The 23,419-nt window shown below is 37.8% G+C and overlaps 1 protein-coding gene across 7 annotated transcripts in view; it reads right to left on the bottom strand.

Moving 5' to 3' along the window:
• Positions 1 to 3,580: 3,580 nt before the first annotated feature.
• LOC5565690 (brain tumor protein) overlaps positions 3,581 to 23,419 on the bottom strand; it is a 34,062-nt gene continuing 14,223 nt past the window's right edge. For 6 of the 7 annotated variants that reach the window (XM_021844889.1, XM_001649994.2, XM_021844888.1 and 3 more), the window contains exons 3-4: positions 6,117 to 6,622; positions 3,581 to 4,549 (exon numbers count right to left, since the gene is read on the bottom strand). The gene's annotated coding sequence lies outside the window, so the exon portion shown is untranslated. The remainder of the gene's footprint in view (positions 4,550 to 6,116; positions 6,623 to 23,419) is intronic. The other variant, XM_021844893.1, reaches the window with a different exon arrangement.

Raw genomic sequence — 23,419 nt, 5'->3', positions numbered from 1 at the left:
CAACTCAAGAAGATTCATCCCAGTTGCGAGAAAGTTGCACTAAACTTCGTGTATGACAGCTTGTTTGTTTCAATTCAGTTGCAATATGGTTGAGTTGCACCTTACGTATCATCTAACAAAGAAAACATGATCTAGCAACAGATTGTTTGTTTAAAAGGTGTTTCTCATGTGTTGGCGGAAGTTTTTGCGAAAAGTTTAGATTATTTCAGGCGTGGCTTAATTTTGCCAGTTATGAACATGTATTCCGAAGGGTGCAGTCAAAGTTAATGGGCCATGTGGTCGCTTTTATAGTGCATTGGCGAAGCAATTGTTCGAAGAGCTGGTGGAGTAGTGAGTAGAGGAGTAGATTGGTGATCTTGAGTTGCTAGTTTGATAAACAACCCAAGTAACCAAATAGCACTTTTTTCGCCCTCCGTGCTCATATAGGGCTTTAATAGAGCTAACATGTCCTGTATTAGCCATATAATAGCCCTAAAAAGGTGAATAAACGGGTTAATGGCTACTTAGGAATCCCCGAACATCCTATAGCAGTAATGTCCTCTAGTTTGGAGCTTGTTTAGATGAGTTTTATCATACTGATGTAGAGTAGAGGATAAACAGACACTCATGATGTGTTGCAGATCATTATTGATACAGAGAGCGATAAGTGAGAGATACTCTCAATTTTCTCAAAACTCAACCCTGAATCAGTATCAATATTGAAGGTTTGTTGAAAAACTAAGCTCAAAACAGCTCAAAAGTTTTGTGGGAATGGAAATCTCTTGAAACCAAAGGAAATGCTTCTATAGGTGGAACTACTTCAAAGCTTGATTGAAACTTTCAATATTTGATCACCTTTTTTTAAGTTAGAATGTTTATCAGCTATTAGTTGGCTACAAATGTATTGGAGCTTTGGCTTTGTGTTTTTTTATCGATGGACATGAATTTTCAAAAAATATGTTCGAGACTTTCAGAAAGCTTGTTGAAAGTATATTGAAAGATGAACACTTAGCTGTCAGAATAGACCAGGACAAACAGTTTTTGTTTGCAGTTTGTACATTTTTGAAAAAAAAAAAATCAAAACGTTTACCATTTCTATGAAAGTGTGGACCACCCTAATTTTCAATAACATTAAACAAAGGGCAAAACAAGTTCAAGATTTTTATTTAATTTTCAAAAAGGTTCTGTTGATACCTCTTCTCAGCTTGTAAAAATTATAGTAATTTAAGTTGCCTTTCTGAATTGTTGGCAATACTCCTTTAAGAATTGTGAAGCATTTTTTTTTCTCGAAATTCAAGAAATTTTGGTTTTCTTCTAAAATATTCAACATCCTAAAAAATATCGTGTAAGCCAAAGTGCTAACTACTCAACTTATTTTTGCAATCATACATTAGGAATTTTGTTTTTCGATTATGATTTCAATGGGTATTGGCTATCTTTAGACGTATCGTTCGAAATTTCAAAGATTTTATGCACAATTGTAGATCGATTTTTCAAATTTTTTGTTTTTCCATGAAAAATATACGTTTCGATGATACAATACGAATCTGAATTCTGAACCATAATCATTATTATGATCACTTCTCTATAAGTATCAATTTTCGAGTTATTTCAAGTTTAATACACAAAACATTTATATTTTTATTTTAAAATAAGCCATTTTCATTCGTTACTCGCTATTCTTCATCAAAACATTCAGAGATGAAAATTTCTCTCAGAAAAACTTTTTTTATTGAAAACAAGTTGCCATTATGAAATTTTTCCCAAACATCTATTTTCGATCAAGTTTCTACGGCGAAAATTTAAAAAAAATATAAAAGCAGGGCTTTTGTGTGATTTAAAACTTAAGTGTAATTTTTTAATTTTTCATGATAAAAATAAAATATTTTTTCAGTGCATATTTTTCTTGTAGAACAAACGATTCGTTACAACCTCTCCACTAAACGTTTTTTTTCTCTTAAACCAAAAATTTTGGAACTAGAGTTTTTCAAATAAGAAGCATGCAAAAACTTATAGGCCATTTTCAGACGTTATTCTTGAGCTTAAAAGCTCTTCTTAGCTTCTTGAGCTCAATTTATCTACTAATTTGACCATACTGAAAACATGTGTTAAATTTGAGATCATCGGCATTAATTTCAATAATTTTGACTTGTTCTGGATGGTACTCTTTAACATTAGTTTGACAATATCAGAATTCCTGATTATAACATAACAAAAAGTTGTACAATAATGATCGATTTGCCTTCGCTTCTCGGTTTTGAAGTTGATTTTCAATGACGAATCAGCAAGTGGAATGATTCCAAAAGTCCTAGAAGTCCGATTCTGATAAAATTATCTGTTTAGACACGAAATCTAGCACTGTTATGCACACTCTGTAGCTAAAGTTTTCATTCATAATCGTTTCTTTGATCTGAATTTTAAATAATTCGTCATAATCAATCAGCAGATAGCTGATAAAATATTAAAAATTTAACTATCAGTTCTGATAGATAATTTTCTGAAAGTTTTTCCTAGTATAAAAACAGCTTATACGGAGGTTTGTTGATGAGATTATCTAAAATCACAATTTAATTTGTGTTTGTTTGAAAGATGTAGGTTTTATATTATCGACTTCTAATTATCAGAAGGCCTATGATTACGTTTGGTGCCTCTTTTGTCTTTAGGGGTGTGATAATAATTTCAAATATACAGTTCACAATTTTAAAATTAAAAATATCTTTTTGAAAAAGTTTGAAAGTACTCAAAATGTGCTTGTGATAGATAGGAGACCCTCAGTTTTCAAAGTTCGTTTCACCCTTTTTGAAACGTTAATCTAGGTTTGTCGCCTACCTGTTCGCCTCTGGGTCCAACAACGCCGTCTAAGTTGAATCGAAAAATACTGATTTTCTTATATTGATGCGAATAAGAAACCTTCGTGATAGTACTGCCAACGCTGCCGCAACGAGGGAGAGGGAAGACTTTGCCGTAAAATCGCAGGCAAGAACCGCGCGAAAAGCACACACAAAAGTTTTTGAGTGTCCATTAAGTTTTGTTAGTATAGGTTTCTCGGGGGCGACGGCACAGTGATGCGTTTGTCGCTTGCTCACGTATCGCTGCGTTTCCGTTCCCGAGCAAGCGATGGTATATTTTTTAGAGTAAGGAAATTTGAGTTAGTAGCGGTGAGATGATGGTGCTGATTGATGGTGTGGTGGTGTTAGTGGTGAAAATCAAAACGAAAAGTTTTGTTTTTAGTTCAGTGTTAAAATAAAAAATCGTTTGCAATTTATCTAAACAACTCATTCTTTTATTTTTGTGTGTTTTTTTTTCAATTATTTTGTTAATAAATCATCGAATAGTATATAATTTAAAAATAATCAAAAAAGTAAGTAACTTTCTAGTTTATTTCTAATAAAAATTAACACAATTTTCCCTTTCGAGCCGGAACCGGAAACAGGGGGATCCGCGTGAACCCGGCGGACCCGGAAGCGTCAAGCCTCGGTTACGGAGGGTTCACGTGGGGCCGCGGTTCGTTTCCGTCCGTCGCCCGTCGGGCGCTAGCTTTTACTTGTTTTGTCTTTAAGTTTGTCGTTTGATCTTAAATCGAAGTAAAAAGAAAACGTACTTGCGTTTTGGGTTTACACAGATTTTGTGTTTGTTTATCGATCTTCTCTTAAATGCTTGTGTCTATCTTGGCTGCTGATCTTACAATTTACGGATTGCTCAAATTTCGTTGCTTTAAAAAATATACAATGTTCATGCGTTGTTCTGATGTTCGGTTTTCGCATTCCTGAAGCACTCTACTACACAAGTGTATAAGTTTGTCTCAAAACTCGTTAAACTCAAAAACTTAAGTGTAATAATTTAACAAAACAAAAATCAACATAACCAACAAAGGTGTATAATATTAATTTAAAAAGGTGTTCGCTTTTCTAAATGCACAATAATAATATATCAAAATAATAATAGGTTTACTTTTATATATAAAAATACAATAATAAAAAATGAGATAACTAAAAGTGATACGACTAACCACTAACTATCAAAAAAGGGGTAAAATGAGTAATATGTAGCAAAAACACACACAGAAATATGACGACTTGCTTGCCTTAAACGTTAACGAGATACTTTCTACAGACATAAAGTGTTTGTTTCGTTTCATCATATTCAGTAGATAAAAAAGCTAGAGCACGCAACTATGACGCAAAAAACTAGATACAAGTGTATAAAAACAGGATTCCTCCTTGGCCTTACATGTAAACGAGCAAAAAACAAAAACAAAAATCAGTAATACTGCACTGTAAGAATTTTACGTGTAAAAAACTATTTCCCCCTGTTTCGGTAAGAAAATTTCCATTTTCCCCCTTGTTGTTGCGCACGTGAGTCGCAGAATTTTACAATTGAACACAAATAGGAAAAACATTAACACTACTGCGTGGATTCGAGGAGTTTGACTGTGCGGTCCTCTCGTTCTCTTCCCTAAACTTTGTCTTGTACCTCTCTCACTCTCGCTCTCTCTCTTTTTCACTTTCGTGCAACCAATCGCGTGGGTGCAGTGGCGGAGAGGGCGCGCCAATCGAAATCTAAGCGGCTACTGGAATAAATAAGCAAAAATAGGAAACGTGCACACACATATAAGAGAGAAAAAACGAAACGAAAATCATTAGAATAAATTACCGGCAGTTGAGTTTTGAAAAATATGTAACCTATCTAAATAAAAAAACTTCATGCTCTCCTTAAGTAGAGAAATTTGCTCGCGCGAATAGAAAACACCGGATTTGGAGAACGCGGCTCAATTTATGTTACATTTTGACGTTTTGAATGCGCTTCCGATCCCACTGTGGGACGGATCGTCCGTGCTTGGCTCTCGCTTCCGGTTTTTCGCCATTTCGCGTATCAGAAAAATTTTGGTTTTTATCATCGTAAAACGCTACAAAACAGTTTAACAATTTACCTAAATATTTCGTTTTAAATATATGTGTTCTACTAAATGCCTAATTTTTTATCGCCGTATCCAATTCTGTTAGATTTTACCAATTGTTAAGTAATAGATTATTTTTCTTGTCTCGATTACACGCCCTATTGACCTTAAAACCTACACGGAGATGATATTTTCAACATAAAGTAATAGAAACATTCGTTTGCCATGGTTCGCCACCCGGTTGAGAGGGACTGGCGACGACTTAGATTCGTAAGATATTCAAGTAATTAATGCATGTGGGTGTGTGAAATGGCAGTTGGGAATCGCGCCCGCTTGAACCGACGTTTCGGCCGGTCTTCGCCAGGGTCGTTACCTGCGGACATTGTTCGCTGTTTGAGCGATAATTTCCACTTATAACGAATCTGAGCTGTTGCAAGAGTTTTGCAGAGGCGCGATCGACGGCGGCCATTTCCAAGTCTTATTTTATGTACGCTAGCACATTCTTTAAAAAAATCCTATAAGCACTAAAACAAAAACTCCTTCTCACTAGGAAAAATTCGAATAAGATCGGCTTAACTAATGCGCGTCCACGCGTTTGAATGGGTTTGTGTGTGTTTGCGATTTACCTTCAATGAATGTACGTTTACGTGTGTGTATGTGTTTCTAGATGTGTGAACGAACATATACCCTGATAATAGTAATAAAAACACGCTGTCCATTCTCATTACTCCTTTCTCGACGTTTCGTTAATAGTTATGCATAAACATATACAAACCGGACGGTCCTGACTAGGATAATGATTCAGGAGCTGTCCGAAGAGAGATAGAATGCCTACACTTACAAAAAAAAAAATCAATCGTAATTCACAATACTAACCCTTACTTATCCTCATGCAATAACAATTGTTCAGTCATAAAGAAGTCAAATCGATTTGTTGCATTAATCAATAGCTAATAATGAGTCGCTTTCACTCTCGAATACCCCGCGCTCCGAAACGCGAATCCCGCGACCCACAAACTTGATTTGTAGAGAAATTTTTGTATAAAAAAAAACTATGTGTGTGTTGTTGTTGTTGACTCCGTACTTTCTACCCTAAAAAAATCCTGTCATAATCTCTCATGTGTTTACTGTTTTTTCTTCTCTGCGTACTCCTCGTCCAAGCCGTCAATTTAGGGCGCGAAGCGCAATACTTCCCCCTTCACTATCAAACTCGTTATCAGAGCGCTAAAAGAATTCTTACTTGACTGTTCTTCCCGTTGCCGTTGGTTACTCTCGGTTCTGCACGTACACGCGACCACATGCTGCACGTGCGTATGTGTGTGCATGCCCTGTTCTCAATTTCTTTGTCGCTTTTGTGTTCCCGCCTTTTTCTCCGTCGCAAAACAGCTGGCTTCCAGATTGATAACAGCACACATGTTTTCATCATCGACGACGTCCCACTCGGCGTCGCTTGTCGGTCTCATTATTCATTTGTGCTACTCCTCAAAGAGGCGAAGAAAACCGTGTCACACAGCATTCTTGGATCAACGCAGAAGAGAGCACTGCCGCGCCATCTTCCACCACACTAACTTACACATGCACACAACCCACCCTATCGCAGAAGCGACGCAGTTCTCGTCGATCTTCCGGTTTTGCTTTTTCGCGCTCGGGTTCATCGGCTTCGTTCTCGGTCATTTCGGACTCGGCGGTTGATGGTCGTCCCGAGAGCTGTGGCGGCGGCTTCTTCCCTCCTTGCAGTTCACAAATCTAGAAATTGGAATTGGAAATAGTGTTGTTCGTTATGTCGAAATTATTAAAACAGAGTCAAGAGTTCATCGGATCCTTCATCTTCTAAGCAAGGCACGGCTTTTTTTTATTCTGGTGTCGCAGTCGTTGGTTGGCTCGAACTGGTTCACAGCTGCGAGCTGCTGGAATGACGACGGTGATTCATCCGAATCGAATCGAGTAATTTAAATACGAAGTGAGGCCAACGGAGAGGAGGCACTAGTAGTGATGGGTGATTTGGTCATCACTATTTTCGGGTCGGCTATAAATGGGACCGGAGAACTCGTTTTGGCAACGCGCATCATTCGGATCTAGGCGGATACGATCGATAAACGGTTCTGTACCTGGGCCACTGATAAGTGACTTGCAGTTATCAGTGATAATGAATCGATGCAATGAGCATCGAGTTGAACAAGTTTTTGCACCATCCGTGGTTGGCGGGCGGTCCAGAAAAATCCATATAAATGGAAACAGTTTTAGTGGACATAGAGAGTAATGGTTAGAAAACGGTTTTTTAGTATTTTCATGATACCAAAAGTTGGATACTGGAAATTGCGTTTTTAAATTTGAAATTAAGTACTTTTCAGGGATGATGGGTTTCACCTCGCTGAACGTATTCTACGACAGCGGGGTTGGGATAATAAGTCGTCTAGAATTAGATACAATACATGGAAATCCTAATTTTATCCTTCAAGTATTTCACGGAATCTCAAAATAACAGATGGTATCTACTATTGCAACAATCGTCTTACTTTGCATTACCTAAATACTGGCATACTTTATAACATCATTCTCATTATAGGAAATTCAAGGAAATTTCCGAAGAATGCCAGTTTTTGGACTTATCAAGGTATTTCTGGATACTATTGCACCTTCCACAGGACGTTGACATTAACACAAAGCTAAGAAAAACCAATTTCCATTATCAATTGGTTTTCTGAGTATTTCTACTGGAATCATGTTTTTTTTTTCTTATAGATTCGAACATTTTTTCCTGTTGCTTCAACTTGAGACTACATTGAAACGCCGCCTTATTAACCCTCTAATACCCAACCCCGCCTTTAGACGAGGTACACTTTGGAATTTGGTGTATTTTTTCGTAGCTCGGAAATCAAAATGATTTTATTTTTGGCTTAAACCTTGACTCATAATACGCATATAAGAAAAGTTTTTTTATGACTTTTGAAACTTTTTTGTATTTTTGAAAATTGTTTGAAAAGTTGTATTCTTATATAACCTACAAATGTCTGGGGTTCATTTAACGTGTAATATAAAAAATCGTACCTTTTATATTTTTCTACTATCAACCTATCACTGAAGAAGAGCTTGGTGATATTGAAACAATTCCAAACCTGTTTTCCCGTTAATAACACGGACAATAAAATTATCTCCAAACAAATATTTAGAATTTATATTTTTAAAAGTACCGTAAAAATTTTAATTTTTGTTATTGCCAAAATCTGTAACTAGAGGAGAACTAGAAAAAATGAAAAAGGTTAGGGGTGTTCAAAAATAAAAATTATAAAAATCAAAAACTAAAATTCATAGATTTGCGAATAAAAATAAAGCATTGCCCAAAACGTGTTTAGAACGATTTTAGATAACTCAAAATGATATTTAGATCGAAATTTTGGACATTAGAGGGTTAATAAAAACACATCAGAATAAATATCGGTATATGCGATTAGTCTGATCTTTATTAGAATTGAAAGGTCAAAAGGCAATTGCACCATTTTAGTAGGTTTTAAGATGAGTACACTGATATATTCTACTGTTTTCAAGATTTCCAACAGTATTTTTTCATTCAACAGGAAAATACCACAATTTGTGAATGATTGGATTTCTTTTGGTTATCGTGCAGCAGGCACAAAGGTACTCTTTTCCCTGGGAAGTCGAGTAAATTTCTGTCACAGTAAGATCCTCAACCGGCAGGATTTGAACCCACATCCTCAGCTTGAACCCAGCATCATTTTAGAGCTTCTCACAGGGCACTAACAAGAATCATTTTAAGAGTTCAGAGTATCGTTTGAACCTTCTTTAAGGATTTCGGTCATCTGCTACATATTTGATAAAATATATTCCCAACTAAATTAATGCAAACAATCCGTAAAACTTGTGGTTCCCTGGATCCATTTTTTTACGGATAACAGAAACACGTATTATTAAAATATGGTAATTAGGATAAATGATGAATTGTTACATTTCATTCGAAAATGTTCAAAAGTTTTAAGTTTTTTAAGCTCAAGAGCTCCCATTGGTTTTCCACTAACTTAAGACAAAGCGAATTAGATAAATACAAAGCAATAGTTGCCTAAATATTATTCTATACACATAAGATTGACCCAACACTCAATAAACTGATTCAATAGTAAAATTATTGATAAACAATAATTTTTCTATTGAAAACCAATTTTTTTATGGTTTTCGAATCAGTAGGACAAAACGTCGAAAAGAAATAAATTTAGGAAATGTAAGGCAGACAATGTTGAAAATTCACTGCTTCCGACGTTTTGTACTTTCGACGATTTGTCCCTTTCGAGGTTTTAGGATTCGACATTTTGTCTTTAAACGTTTTGTCTTTCGACATTTTGTCCTCAAACCTTCATGGTTTAGGGACAAAATGTCGAAAGACAAAACGTCGAATGTCAAAATGTCGAATTCCAAAACGTCGAAAGAGACAAAACGTCGAAAGGACAAAACGACGAAAGCATCAATTATTCACCACCGATTTGGAATTGATTCCCAGAAATCTTTGCTCAAACTGTGGTAAGTATTCTTCCGGGAAAGAATCATTTTTCCAAGTAATAAGGAGCCGGATCCTATTCTTGGCACTTTTGATTCACTTCGGCAGTGGGGTTTTTTGAAAGCTTCTTCTTTCTGGTGTTACGTCCCCACTGGGACAGAGCCTGCTTCTCAGCTTAGTGTTCTAATGAGCACTTCCACAGTTATTAACTGAGAGCTTACTATGCCAATGACCGTTTTTTGCATGTGTATATCGTGTGGCAGGTACGAAGATACTATATGCCCTGGGAATCGAGAAAATTTTCAACCCGAAAAGATCCTCGACTGGTGGGATTCGAACCCAGGACCCTCAGCTTGGTCTTGCTGAATAGCTGCGCGTTTACCGCTACGGCTATCTGGCCCCTGAAAGCTACAGAGCTCATATTTGGCCACAATATGCGTCGTACTGAAGTGCTTCTTATAGCAAAGACAATTTGGCCGAGAAAACCCCCTATGCCAAAGTGAATCATATAAGTTCCCAAGTGGGTCTGCACCCTACTCGTTTTCTTACAATTTTCTCCTTTCGACGTTTTGTCTTTCGACATTTTGTTCCTAAACCATGAAAAAGGATTTCTAGAGGAACTCATTCTTGAGGTAATTTTACAAGATTTTCTAGATTATTAGAGATAATCGAAAATATAAAAAAAATCATATGAATCTGGATAAAATCACACAGATTTTGTGAAGGAACTCCTGGAAAACTTAAAAATGATCGGAATGATCGGAGGATTTCCTAAAAAATGTGGAACCTTACACGATGGAGATTCTTCAGTAATTCATAGAAAAATGTTTGGAGGAACTCCAGTAATCCTTGGATGGAATACTGGAGAAATTCCTAGACAATAATCCAGGGAAACTTAATAATGAAACCCAAAACGAATTCAAGGAATTCTTTGGAATAACCGTAGATGACGTAGAAATTCTTTGGAATAACCGTAGATGGCGTAGAAATTCTTGTCGGGTTTTTTCTTGAAAAAAAAAAATCTATGGAAATATTTGGAAGATCACTTAGAGTAACGACTGGAGAATTCGGTTGGAAGGTTAGTTTTCAAAATATCTGGAGGAAATCCTAGGATAGTCTTTGGAAAATTGTTCAAAGTAATCCCTGAGAAAATTACTGGAGGTAGTAACGTTGAAGTGCTCAAGAATTTACTGAAGCGAATTCCTTTAAGCACCCATTGAAAAGTTACTGAAAGAATTGGAAGAGGAATTTATTGATGAATTTCTAGAAAGAACCCTGCATTAGTTCTTGAAAGTATTTTTGATGAAATCCCTAGAGAAACCACTAGGATAATTCCTGAACCTGGTCTTAAGAAATATGTGATGAAATTTTGCATCGTAATTATCTGTAGGCAAGATAAGAAAAAAAGAGACTTTAGAGTTAGTTTTGGTTGAAATAACGACTTCAGCGAACTTTCAATAAATATTAAGACTTGCATAAAAATATAGACCAATTCTCCAAAAAGAAACCAGCTACCGGTTCTAGACAAATATAGAATATTGAAAGTGTCAGGCACGTTTAGAAAGTCGATAAAATGTCATACTCAAAATGATCTCACTTAACTGCTCAAAGAGCGCTTTGATAGGGGCGCAGCCAAATTTTTCTCGATTGAAGAGTATTTTCTTGCAAGTTTTTTGAAGCAAAATTCTTTGTCGTAAACATATTCTACCATGAATTACTGCCTCAAAATAATTTCCCTAGTTGTGATCAAAATTCCCTAAGAATTCCAGTTTTTTTGGATGAATAAAATTTCCTGATAATTCCAACCGAAACAACCGAGAACTATTTTCAAATATCTCAGAAAATTTGTTAGAAACAATTATAGAATGCTACTTAAAACTTTTGCAAAAGCTTGTGAAGGCTCTTCAGAAGCTTTCATCAGAGAAGCAGTAAGAAAGTATGTTAGATTTACTCACAAACATGCTGAAAACTTCTCAAAATGATTGGAACATCTTTACCTACTCTTATAGATACATCTGAGAAGTATTTTGCAATCTATTGACTGAATCGCAAATCGACCACGTTTTGTATGATGGAAGACACTTCTCGGACATTATCGACGTCAGAATCTATCGCGGCGCAAACATTCATTCGGACCACTACCTTGTGGCGGTTAAAGTGCGCCAAAGACTTTCCGTTGTGAACAACATTCGGTACCGACGCCCGCCACGGTACAATCTGGAACGACTCAAGCTACCCGAAGTCGCAGCTGATTACGCGCAAAGCCTCGAAGCAGCACTGCCGGAAGAGGGAGAGTTCACCAAAGCCCTTCTTGATGACTATTGGAACAGCGTCAAAGCAGCCAATAACAACGCAGTGGAAGGTGCCATTAGGTTTGTGGGAGCAAATCGAGGGAACGGTTGGTTCGACGAGGAGTGTCATACGGTTTTGGACGAGAAAAATGCAGTGCGGGCGATTACGCTGCAGCAAGACACCCATAAAAACGTGGAACGATACAAACAGAATCGAAAACAGCAAACCCATCTATTCCGGGATAAAAAGCGACGCCTGGAAGAGTTAGAGTGCGAAGAGATGGAACAGCTGGAACGTTCTCAAGAAACACGTAAGTTCTACAAGAAACATAATACATTCAGCAAAGGCCGCGAGCAGAAATAAGCCGGGATAAAGATAATTGAAAGGTGAAAGTAGCACTACGATGAACACCTGAATGGTGCAGAGGAGAAAGGCCAAGGCAGCAAGGGAATTGGCTTTATCAGTACGGTCGATGAGAGACACGTGCCAACTCCCACAATAGGTGTGAAGTTTAGGAAACTATCCAACAGCTCAAGAACAACAAATCATCTTGGAAGGATGGTATTGGAGCGCAACTTATTAAAATGGGTCCGGACAGGTTGGCAACTTATCTGTACCGATCTGGGATACTGGAGGGAGTAATATACCCAACCCAATATGCAAAAAGAGTGACAACCCAGACAACCAGAAATCGCATGAAAGTTCACGTAATAACTCGTTAATTCATATAAATTTAATCGAACCCGCAAAATACGGTGGATAAGATCGTCAGATTGATGAGTTTCCTCGCATAAAATGCTTTTTTTCTGAGTTCATGTATGTGAATCCAGCTCCAGAAAGTCGCCAAAGTGGCCATTGTGGCACAGGTCATGTCTTGAAGGACGTAGCGCCATCAAAAGTAAGTAAAGTAGCGAAATTTGCTTCTTCGAGAGAAGAAAATCTATTGTTAAACTTTGAACTGTAAGAGTTACTAGGTAGAACTGACGAATAAATTTTTCAACTACGTGATACAAAGTTGTTTAGATTGCAAAAAGCCATTCGCCACATTGTTGCGTCACCGTTAAAAGCAAACAGTAACAATTCACATCAATCGAATCCCTGTTCCAAGAACGAATCCCGAAATATCGAGACACCTGTCATACCTTTCATCTGCTGTCAATTGCGTCAATCGAACAGCAAGATAAGAGACTTTAAACAACAGAAATAGACAACCGCAGTTGAAAGAAATTAACTTTTTTGTGGCTCCCTTGAGCGATGCACCTACCGAAAACATTCCGTAAGATAAGACTATTTCGGCGCTCGGCTTTCGAATGCACCCCGAAAAATGCTTTCACTATTAAGCACGTACGACTTGCTAACCTCCCAGAATCGGAACCACCTCCCAGGCGTAACCCGGAAGCCATTTGGGGCTGTTGTTTAGTCCAACTGCTCGGTTCCACTGCGTTCTATCGTCGCTGTTTTCGAGCGGAGTTCTTCGCTTATCTGTCGCTTTGGTGACAAGTTCCAGGAAAACGAATCGTAACCCCGAGACCGACAAAAAACAAACGAAGAACGGCACGCGCGTTTGCAGAATTTCTCGGTAGACAACCGGTCGGACGCCTAGGGATTGGGCTGTGGCGTCTTCGCCTTCGCAGAAGAACTAGGGAACATTGTGGGTGTGTGTGGGAGGGCGTCTGACAGCGGAGGAGCTATTGAACCACGCTTCGGTGGTTATCGAATTAGCCTCATTTACACTTGAAAGTCCTTTTCGGGTGGATTGGCGGAATCGTGGGCGAAGTTTATTCTTTCTTGAAAGAGATGTAAATTTTCCGCCCGGTATTGGTGTAGATTGCAGTTTGTAATTAGTACAAATTTGATTAACAGCATCGGCTGTTGGATTGAATCACTTGTGTGAAGGTCGGTGATGATACAGGTGTTTCGAAATTAGCATTTTTGGTTTGTTGAGAGGTGGAGGTTTCAGATGAATTTCGGTAAGAGACTGACATCACTGAACTCTTTACCAAGTCTCACTGAAATTCAGCAAATTCTTGAAGCAAATCAGTGGGACCAAATCACGTTTCATGAAGCTGTGCAACCCCAGAAGAGAAGCTCACTCAACATTCCAGAAGAAAAACACGTCAACCCGGCGTGAACCCGGCGATTGATTTGCACCTGGCACGATGACGACCATGGCCTCCGGCTAACTGTGCCAGGTCCAAACGCAAGCCGCGCGCCGGAACGTAATTTTCCCATGTAGCAAATTTAATTAACTTTTACAAAGGCTCCCTTTCATCTCGGTCACTTAGGGTTTGGTGGAGTTTTTTGTTTGTTTTTGCACTCGGGGCCTGCGGTTCCGGGAGCTGAGAGAATCATCTCCATTCGGTGCCGTGGTTTGGAGAACGCGAACTGTGCCCGGAGATGCGATTCCTGATGATTGCTTTTTGGTTACGGGGTGAAAAGTTTCCAATGGAAGGTTGCGGAAAAAATGGAGGTGGAAATTCCTTTTCGATCTGCGTGGTGTTGTAGAATGGAAGAGATTGATTATTTCGAGTTTTTCCGGAATGAAGAAAAACAGGGAAAAGTTCGATATGGGTCGGGTGGCTTATGGGTTCGCCAATCCAACGAAGGCTTTCTTTTTTGCTGAGATCTAAAATCGAAATAACAGACTGACCGACAAAGTATCGTCAATCAGTATGCATAATTTTTGCGGATATGAATGGGTATCAAATATGAATGGGAGTTTCATCAAATTTGACCTACATTGAGCGAAGGACTACGGTAGCAGTCCTAATATTCGATATAATTGAAGAAAACGGTAAAGTAACCATAGGAAATTTCCATAGCCCAGTTGGAAAATGCACAACAATATTGAAAGACCATGGTGTTCCATTTTTAGAATTTGATTTGCGGAGGTTCTTTTTACGCTGAAGGAAGATACCAAAAAGTTTGTATGCGCAAATTACGGAGGCAACCATAAGTCGAAGTTTTAAAATTGCCCTTCGCGTAAACGAATCCTCGAGAATGATTCGTCATTCAGATTCACGAAAGGCGATGAAAAACCCATAGCGTGATGATATCACCATTTGTCATATCTGGACGATAAAGTATAATTCCGTTCACTATCACTACAAATCCAAAACCGATTCTACTTTCTCCCCTTATCTATGTATATCAAACAGGCTCTTATCTACGCGCGATTCAACGCTGACTACTTGCCCTTCCACTACCGTCCTATCCCTTCCATCAAAACCCACCTCGCAAATACCCTCGTTCACCATAGACTGACCGACTCAGCAGTGCCATCAATTACCCTGCCCATCAGCAAACTCTCCTCCTACCCCTTCATCCACCTCCTGTATTCCGATTAGGCGGCTAGAATTTCCAGCCCCAATCCCAACTCCGCGCCACCGGTCACCGGCAAATGATATTAATTAAAGACTTTGTTCGCCGGACCGATCTGTTTTCGCTCCAAAACCCCGCAGAAGTCCGATCCACCGCAATTAGAAACCACGCGCGAAGGGGGGGGGGCACCCCGACCCGTCTCTGACAAAGATTGATTAATTTCGGGTCTCCGAATCTGAAACGCGTTCGCGCCTCGTGCCGTCCCCGAAATATTCTAAATGTCAAACCGAATCGATTCAACGGGTAAGTTGACCGACCGCAGGCAGTTCGCTTAATAGATAGAGGCCTTCCCAACGGCTAAGGAGGGGTCGCCGATAGGAAATCTGACGCGGAACATGAACTGGTGCGCGCGCGAGTCATCGACGGGTTGACACTAATTTCCGAGGAACTCCCACCTCTTCAGAGTTCAGATTTGTGGCGATTTATCACATAGAAGATTTGAATCGGAAGTCTTGTCGGAGTGATGCATACTGTATTCTTCGTGATATGCGATCCAATGGACAATCCAATTAACCATGAAAACCAACTTATACTATGGTTCTCTAACTCGATATCGAGATACGAATTATAGAGTTATGGAGAGAATTTCTAAAAAGAGACTCAGTGAATATCTGGTGAGAAACTTCATAAATCCTTAAGGATTCAATCAGGTGCCATTGAAACTCTTGCCAGAATCTGCATAGAATTATGTACAATGAAAGTCAGTACAAATCCGTGAAATATCGCGTTAGAGTTTTGTCACCGATCAATCGTCTACAAAAAATATTAGGAAAGTCGTAAACAGTCGTGAAAAAAAATCCATCGAGGATTTCATCCAAAATCTAGCGAGTACAGTTCAACAAGGATTTTATTTATAATCCACCAGATAGCTTCTTTACATTTTTTTACGAACGTCAGGATAGATCACTAAAGAACAGTTGAGTCCACGACGAATTGCTTGAGAGAACTATCAAAAAACTATCAATGAATATCCGCCAAAGTTCTCGCCTTGACGAAGACAATTAGATCATCAGAAATCCTCCAGGGATTCCGTTGAGAACTTGTCATGATCATACAGAATATCTGCTAAGAATTTTACCAGGCATCCATCAAAATCCGAAATCAAGTTACCCAAGAATGGTTGATAGAATCCATTAGTCGTACTAGTAATCAATCCAATATTTCGAAAGAATCCCGTTAATGAGTTCCATTGAAATCCATCAATAAGCTCTCCAATATTGTGACATGCTATGCAAGTAATCGAAAAACAACTCTCCAAAAGTCCTTTAAGAGTTACTTAATAAGATCACCAGGCAGGCTGAACAACATGTTCCCTAGCTCTAATCTGAACCAAAACGAAGTGCATGGTTGCAAGTGAAGACAGAGACAGAAGATTTGTTGCTGACGTCTTCATCGCATTACGCGTATAGTAACTACTAAGTGTTGCAATAGGGTCGACTAAGATCAACAAGGACATATTGCAAACATCTTCATGAATTCTGCATTTGACAACAATTCCACCAGAACTTGATTTTTAATCTGATATTTTATTCTAATAAAATCTAGAAAGAAATCAGCCAGAACATCTGGTCAGGAAGCCTTCAAGAAAGACTTCACCAATCTCGAAAATGATTATTTCTGAGAACTACACAAGAAGAATTTGTCAAAAACCTCGGGAATAATGCCAATGGTCTCAAAAATGTTTCTAAAATTTGATTTTGTCGATGTTTGTTGCCGTTACAGATCATTTCTTGATCTACCAATCATCGAAACATGACCCAGGTAACCAGTAAGCTGCTGATTAAGTCAAAGTGCCTATTTGATTTTAGGAAAAGTTCGCTAAAAGGGCTTGTGCATAAGAGTAAATAACACAAAAAATTCGCAACGGCGCTTCCCAAGAAACACACGAGACATTTTTCAAAAAGATGTTTTCCAAAAATAGTTTCAGAGATGTAAAAATAAAAGCATCTGCAACTTACTTAGTTCTTGTTCCGTCGCATATTATTAGCAAAAATCTCATTGCTGTTCTCATGAACTTACATTTCACCCTGCGTTTGACATTATTGAATTTGATTGATTTGCTCCAAATGTTCTCTGCAAACCGCATTCAAGTTAATGTTATCAAGATGTAACTAACTTTTCAAGCAAACTCTTGCAACTTCTCCCAAAATGCCGATTTTAATGTTATGTTCCAAATTACTTTCATTTAGAGCATCCTCAACATGCGTTTATTGCCCACAACTCAAGAAGATTCATCCCAGTTGCGCAAAAGTTGCACTGAACTACGTGTTTGAAAACTAAAAGTTTGTTTGTTTCAATTAAGTCGCAATATAGTTGAGTTACATCTTTCATACCATGTAAGAACGAAAACATGTTCAAGCAACAGTTTGTTTGTTTAAATGACGTTACTCAAACGTTGCGCGAAAGTTTTTGCAAAAAAATAAGTTAATGTGCCAGTTATTGAACTTATTCCGAATGGTGCAGCTTAGTAATAAGCAACAAGCTTTCATTTATAGGTAATGTGGTAACTTATATACAGCATTGGCGAAGTAATCGCTCATCAGTGGAGTACTGAGTAGAAGAGAAGATTTATGATCTTCAGGTCGGAAGTTCAATTATCGTTTATATTTTTGTTCGCATCTTTTTTCCAGTATTTTCGAGTATTTTGTAACAAACAAGCAATTTCACTGTAACATAAATATTTTGCAGACAGATTCCATCTTGCGCTCTTTGCGTTGCTATTCAGGGCAACTGTAAGTCATATTTTCAATAATTGAATACCGTGGTGAATCGAAATCCGGACGGTACCAATATCCGGACACTCTGATAATATTCAATTATTTTGGCCTAATTTGAATGTTAAAGAATTGGATTTTATTCATACTTTTGACTTTAAATATTTAATATTACCTACTATCATTTTCAATCTAGTTAACATTGCCAAATAATTATTAGAAATAAAAATAAGTTTGTTATTTCTGTCGAACGTCATTTCATCGCGGTCCGTTTTGATTCAAGTTAGACGAACTGTGAACGCACAAACTAGGGCACGAACAACGTTTAGTGAATAAAAAGTGTGTGAAGCATATTTTTGTGGATTGTTTGAACAGAATTAAGTCTAGAATGATACTTTTAATGTTCGATAATACTAATGATGTGAAAATAATACAAATGTGTATTCAAACGGTGTAAAAAGAGACTGTCCGGAATTATGAGCCATTGATTGCAAATCCGGACATCATATGGAAAACCTACTTTGAACAAGTGTAAATGTTTTCTTTTAAGATAAAATATTAGAAGAGTTGAACGATATTCATAAATAGCGTTGTGAGTTATCAGAAGATGCATCAGTGTAAAATTAATTGTGTATATCTTCCGGTATCAGAATCAAGCCGCACGTTAATGAACTCAAACTACACGCGCTGCAGATCAGGTAGCTAAAACACTAATAATAGTTACGTTTTGATCTTTGTGGCATTATAGGAAGATTACATGCATCGAATTGACACAAGAACGATATTTAAACGAGTTTGTGTGGTTTTCTTGTAATCTATATAAATAAAAATTGAATGGTGTTTGTATGTCACGAAATGGCTTACGAACGGGTCAACGGATTTGAATGATTCCTTCTCCGTTTTGTTCGTCAAGGGTTCCGACGTGTTTGTGTGTATAAAAATCCCAGGATATTCATCGAGAAAGTTGAAAAAATGAGAGTGAACGGAAATGTCATTTTGTATGGGACGAATCATAGCGTTTTTTAACAGCCTACTTGATGGCAAGACGAAGTTTGCCGGGACCACTAGTGAAATATAAATATTTCATATTAGGGGGAGATCCCCCAGTACCGGACACTTAAGCCACTAAATTCATAATTCGAAAAATATTGATTTGATGGGCTCGTGTTAGTCATTTATGATAAATATTATCATTTTTATAGTGTACAAAAATAAATTTGAAAATATAAATATGAATTTTGACATAGAGTTTTGATGATGTATTTTAGTACCAAATTGATCGATCTTGAAAGGTGGCACCCAATACCGGACACGATCTGGAAATGTCTCGAATTCTGTAAATTTGAACATCATTGGATGTCTATACTATAGAAATAGTTTCAATTCAATGCATTTGCAACATTTACAAACATAATTTGAGTTTTTCTTAGTTTGCAAGATGCCTATCAAAAACCTCTTTCATATATGATGAAAACTAGCACATTTTACGATGTTGTTATGAATGTTCATTCTTCTTAATTTTATTGCATGTTTGATACCATGGTCGACGGAACCCATGAAAAATGAAAGTATTTTGAGACACTGATGCAATAATTACAAAGATATCATATAACAAATCAAGCTGTCCGAAACTGAGGGACAGGAGGTGCTTAACCAAAATTGTAATTTGTCCATATTTACTTCAATTATGGTACAAAATACATGCATACTATCAAATTAGGATTATGTTCGATCATGCTTGCGGGATCCAAAGTATTTTTCCATATTCAAAATAATTACTAAATAGGCTCAAAATTAAGAAGATACGTCAATTTTTTAAAGATTTCCAAAACTTTCTACTTGTTTAAAAAGGGATGCATATTTCGAGGATGTGTTATTCTACGCAAACATTAGTCTACATAATAGCTTTCTTTTCTACTCACACACCATCTTGATTGGACCATGATTTCTCAATGTTTCGACTTTGTCCGGTATTGGGTGCTGTCCGGCACTGGGGGATCTCCCCCTATATTAAAGGTGTCCGGATTTCGATCCAAGAGTGTCCGGATTTAAAAACATCTTTGTATTAGGTGTCCGGATTTAGAAACAAGATAGACTCCAATATTTCATTGAATTACATGTAAAAATCATCAAAAATCGAGAAATTTCCATCGCTTCCATGAAGATATGAAGTATAAGAATGTGTCTAATAATAACACTTTAAGAAAATTTTTAATAAACATATAAAAATCGCAGTTTGAACATTCATGTCGTCTTAAGCGTCCGGGTATTGATGCAGCACGGTACTGTGATTAGTTTTACGAGATACTCTTATTCTTGAGATGAAACAAACAATGCTGCTTGGGTTGGATCAAATAAAATATTACGAGTGAAATTGAACAATAATAACATCATGGTTGCGCCTAGGATCTTATAGAAGTTCTACTGAATAACTCGAGAGAAATTCGTCAAGAATAACAAGATGAATTTGTCACGAATCTTTAGAAATCAGCCAAATATTTGATTTGAATCTATCAAGGAACTTTCCACAGATAAATCCCGCCAAGTATTCGACTTAAACAGTCCAGAAATTCGCCGGAAATCTGCATAACATTCGCTAGGAATACAATAAGTACTGAACGTTTCTCCAAACACCTAACCAGATCCTTCCGATGCAATCAAAACTGAAAGATGCAAAAAACTGAAACAACCTTCATAGACTGCTGGAATTATATGACAAATAAAATCTTGCCATACATGAGACGGTTAGGCTCTCCAATTATCCAAGTGAGTCATGCGTTCGATAGCCAATGGGATGGTGTGTTCGATTTCAGGTCCACTTTGTCACAAAAATTCATATTACGGCGGACAAAAAGCCCTTTCCATCAATAACTGTTGAAATAGTCATGAGAACTCCAAGTTGAGATGGTACCGTTTTGTCTCAAATTCCGAACAGACTCATATTCCGAACACTCGGTTTTTGTATGGCGATTTGGTTGAAATGTTTCGCTGAAATATGTCACCAAATAACAAGGAAATGGCAGTCAATTGCAATTCAATTTTAACGTCTCCAATATAATTTTTACCACGGGAGTAGTGGTGATTCTCTAGTTTGAGACCAGTAAAACAAGCTCAGATAAATTTATTTGCGAAATTATTTATTTGAATACGATTTAATCGTGCTGTTCGGAATTTGAATCAAGGTGTTCGGAATATGAGTCAGAATAAACACAGTGTTTGGCATTTGAGTCAAAATGTTGTTCCATACTTTTATGTTAAAACAATACAAAAAATAATCAAATCAATATTATTATTGGTACACCCAACAGCTAACAGTTAGACTTTACGAAGAAATTAAAATTTACACAAATATCAGCTAATTTATGCCAATCAGATGCATTTGAAGTCACCGTTGTTCTTAAGTGTTCGGAATATGAGTAAAAACGGTATGTTGAAAGAGTTATGTAGAAGAGACTATATGAAAAGTTTATATTTTCTATGCGCAAGCTTTGGATATCGCAAGTTTTCCATAAAACTATGATTAGGTACTGATGGATGGGGTATTCGACCGTATGGAAGACACTATGGTAAGCCGGTAAGTCGATTGGTTCAATTCTACACAGAACGAAAAGTCCATGTTAATTTCAGCGTTAAATGATGCACATAAAAGAAATTACAGATTTGTCACAAATTCACATTACGCATAGTGTAAAATTACATCAACTTCATGTAAATTTAAGCGAATTGTCCTTGTAATCGGTTAGGCCCTATGTATGATTCATATGTATAGCGGAATTCCCTTCATGTACATAATTCTATATGGATTTTGATGTCATTATCAAGGGTGACGTAAAAAGAAAATAGTAAGTACAAATATGAGAAAAAAAGGACGGGCCTGGAGTTTAACCCACAATTTCTTACTAGGGAAGCAAAAGTTCCTATTAGCTTTATTAAAAGCAATTCAAAAACCATCCATAATTATAAAATATTCCCCTTGTAGAGCCCTTCTACTAACTGATTCTTCAGAAGGTACAATAACCCAAAGCGTGACCACCTTGCATGTTGGTGTGGCACCACTCATAGATGAAGAGTAGATAAGTGCGGAGCTTTTTTCTACGCCGCATCATTGTCTCTAAGCTTTCCGTCCGCGCAACAAACTCACGTCAATAATCCAGCAAACCCTGACTGAGGGGAACCCTGGTGCGGAGAGACGTGGCTAAATATTGACAAATTATTACGTTCCGTGGCGAGTGTTACGCTGTCGATGACGCGTTTGTGGTGACTTCCCTGGAGGTTTCTTCCTCCGTCCGGTCTGTCCATTCAGTACGGACACTGTCTAATGGAGACATCGTTAAGCTGTGAGGTTCTGTCACCTGGTCCGAGGTTTTGTACGAGTTCCACTTGTTGAGGACTACTTTTTGTACATTGCTTGGCCATATGGCGATGGGGATGATGCGACTCGGATTTGCCGGCTGGGAAGGTGAGTGAATATGAGTTTCTGAAGGTACTCGAGCAGGATTGAATGATTCAATTAGAATGAAACACTTGACGTTGAGAGCTGATAGATGGTTTGAAGGTTGTTAATGATTGCAACTTGAATTAGCTTGGAACGAGGGACTGCACGATGCAGAAATAGACTTCTGGTTTCTAGAAAACTGAGCAACGGGAAATTTTTTCTTGCTTTAGCAGGACACGCAAATCTATGTTAATAGGAATTTGAGTCAAACCTCGATATAACGTAACTCGATATAACCTAACTTAACCCTCGTTATAACGTTTATTTCTAACAAGTTCTTCAGAGATTCCTCCAAGAGTTCATAAAGGTATTTCTTCAGTATTGACTTGACGATTTCGCTTGAGGATTCCTTGAGTAATATCAGAAATTTCTCCAGGAATCCTTCCAAGGAATGATGCCAGTATTTTTCAAGGAATTTCTTCAGGAATTCCATCAGAAATTCTGCAAACAATTTCGCCCAGAATTTGAGTGAATCTCTAAACAGAAATGTGTTTAACACCGTAACGTAATGGAATTAGACTATTTTCTATTACATCTAATAAAAAGGGCGACAAAAAGTGAACCGTCCCACTGCAACAGCAATCATAATAAACTACTAATTTAAAACTGATAAGAAACCGATGCAAAGCGAAACAATCAACATCTAATTGAACAAAGTTTCAGCGCAAAGCAGAAAATCCTGTAATGCGTCTGGCAGAAGTTCCAATTTACAGAGGCATCCTGCTAACGACTTTCCCCGACAAGCTAAGCAAATTACAGAAATTGAATATCCAATGCAGCGGAGCATAAAACCCCACCTTTGGACACCCCCCCCCCCCCCTCTTTTGGACCAAGCAGCGTTTACCTCCCCAAATTAGTGCTACTCCTAATGATTACAAGCAACAATTACCACTTCTCAACCCTCACCCATTCCGAGCCTGGGAGCGACCCCCAGTGACAAAGCTAATGGCGAGCGTTCGATTGGAAGCGGTTCGAGACCCCCCATCTGGCAACAATACCTACATCTCCCATTATCCGAGCGGGCGCCATCCTCAAACACCCCAAAGAGGACTCCAATAGGCGATTGCAGGGCTGGTAGCGGCAGACGGCAAAATAATTTTGACTTACGAGAATAACATGATCATATTAGTGACTTAAAAAATCAAGTATAATAT

This window comes from Aedes aegypti, chromosome 2 (genome assembly GCF_002204515.2).
Source record: "Aedes aegypti strain LVP_AGWG chromosome 2, AaegL5.0 Primary Assembly, whole genome shotgun sequence".
NCBI classification, from domain to species: Eukaryota; Metazoa; Arthropoda; class Insecta; order Diptera; family Culicidae; genus Aedes; species Aedes aegypti.
The sequence above is the reverse complement of the archived record's forward strand: the minus strand, read 5'-3'. Positions and strand labels throughout refer to the sequence as shown.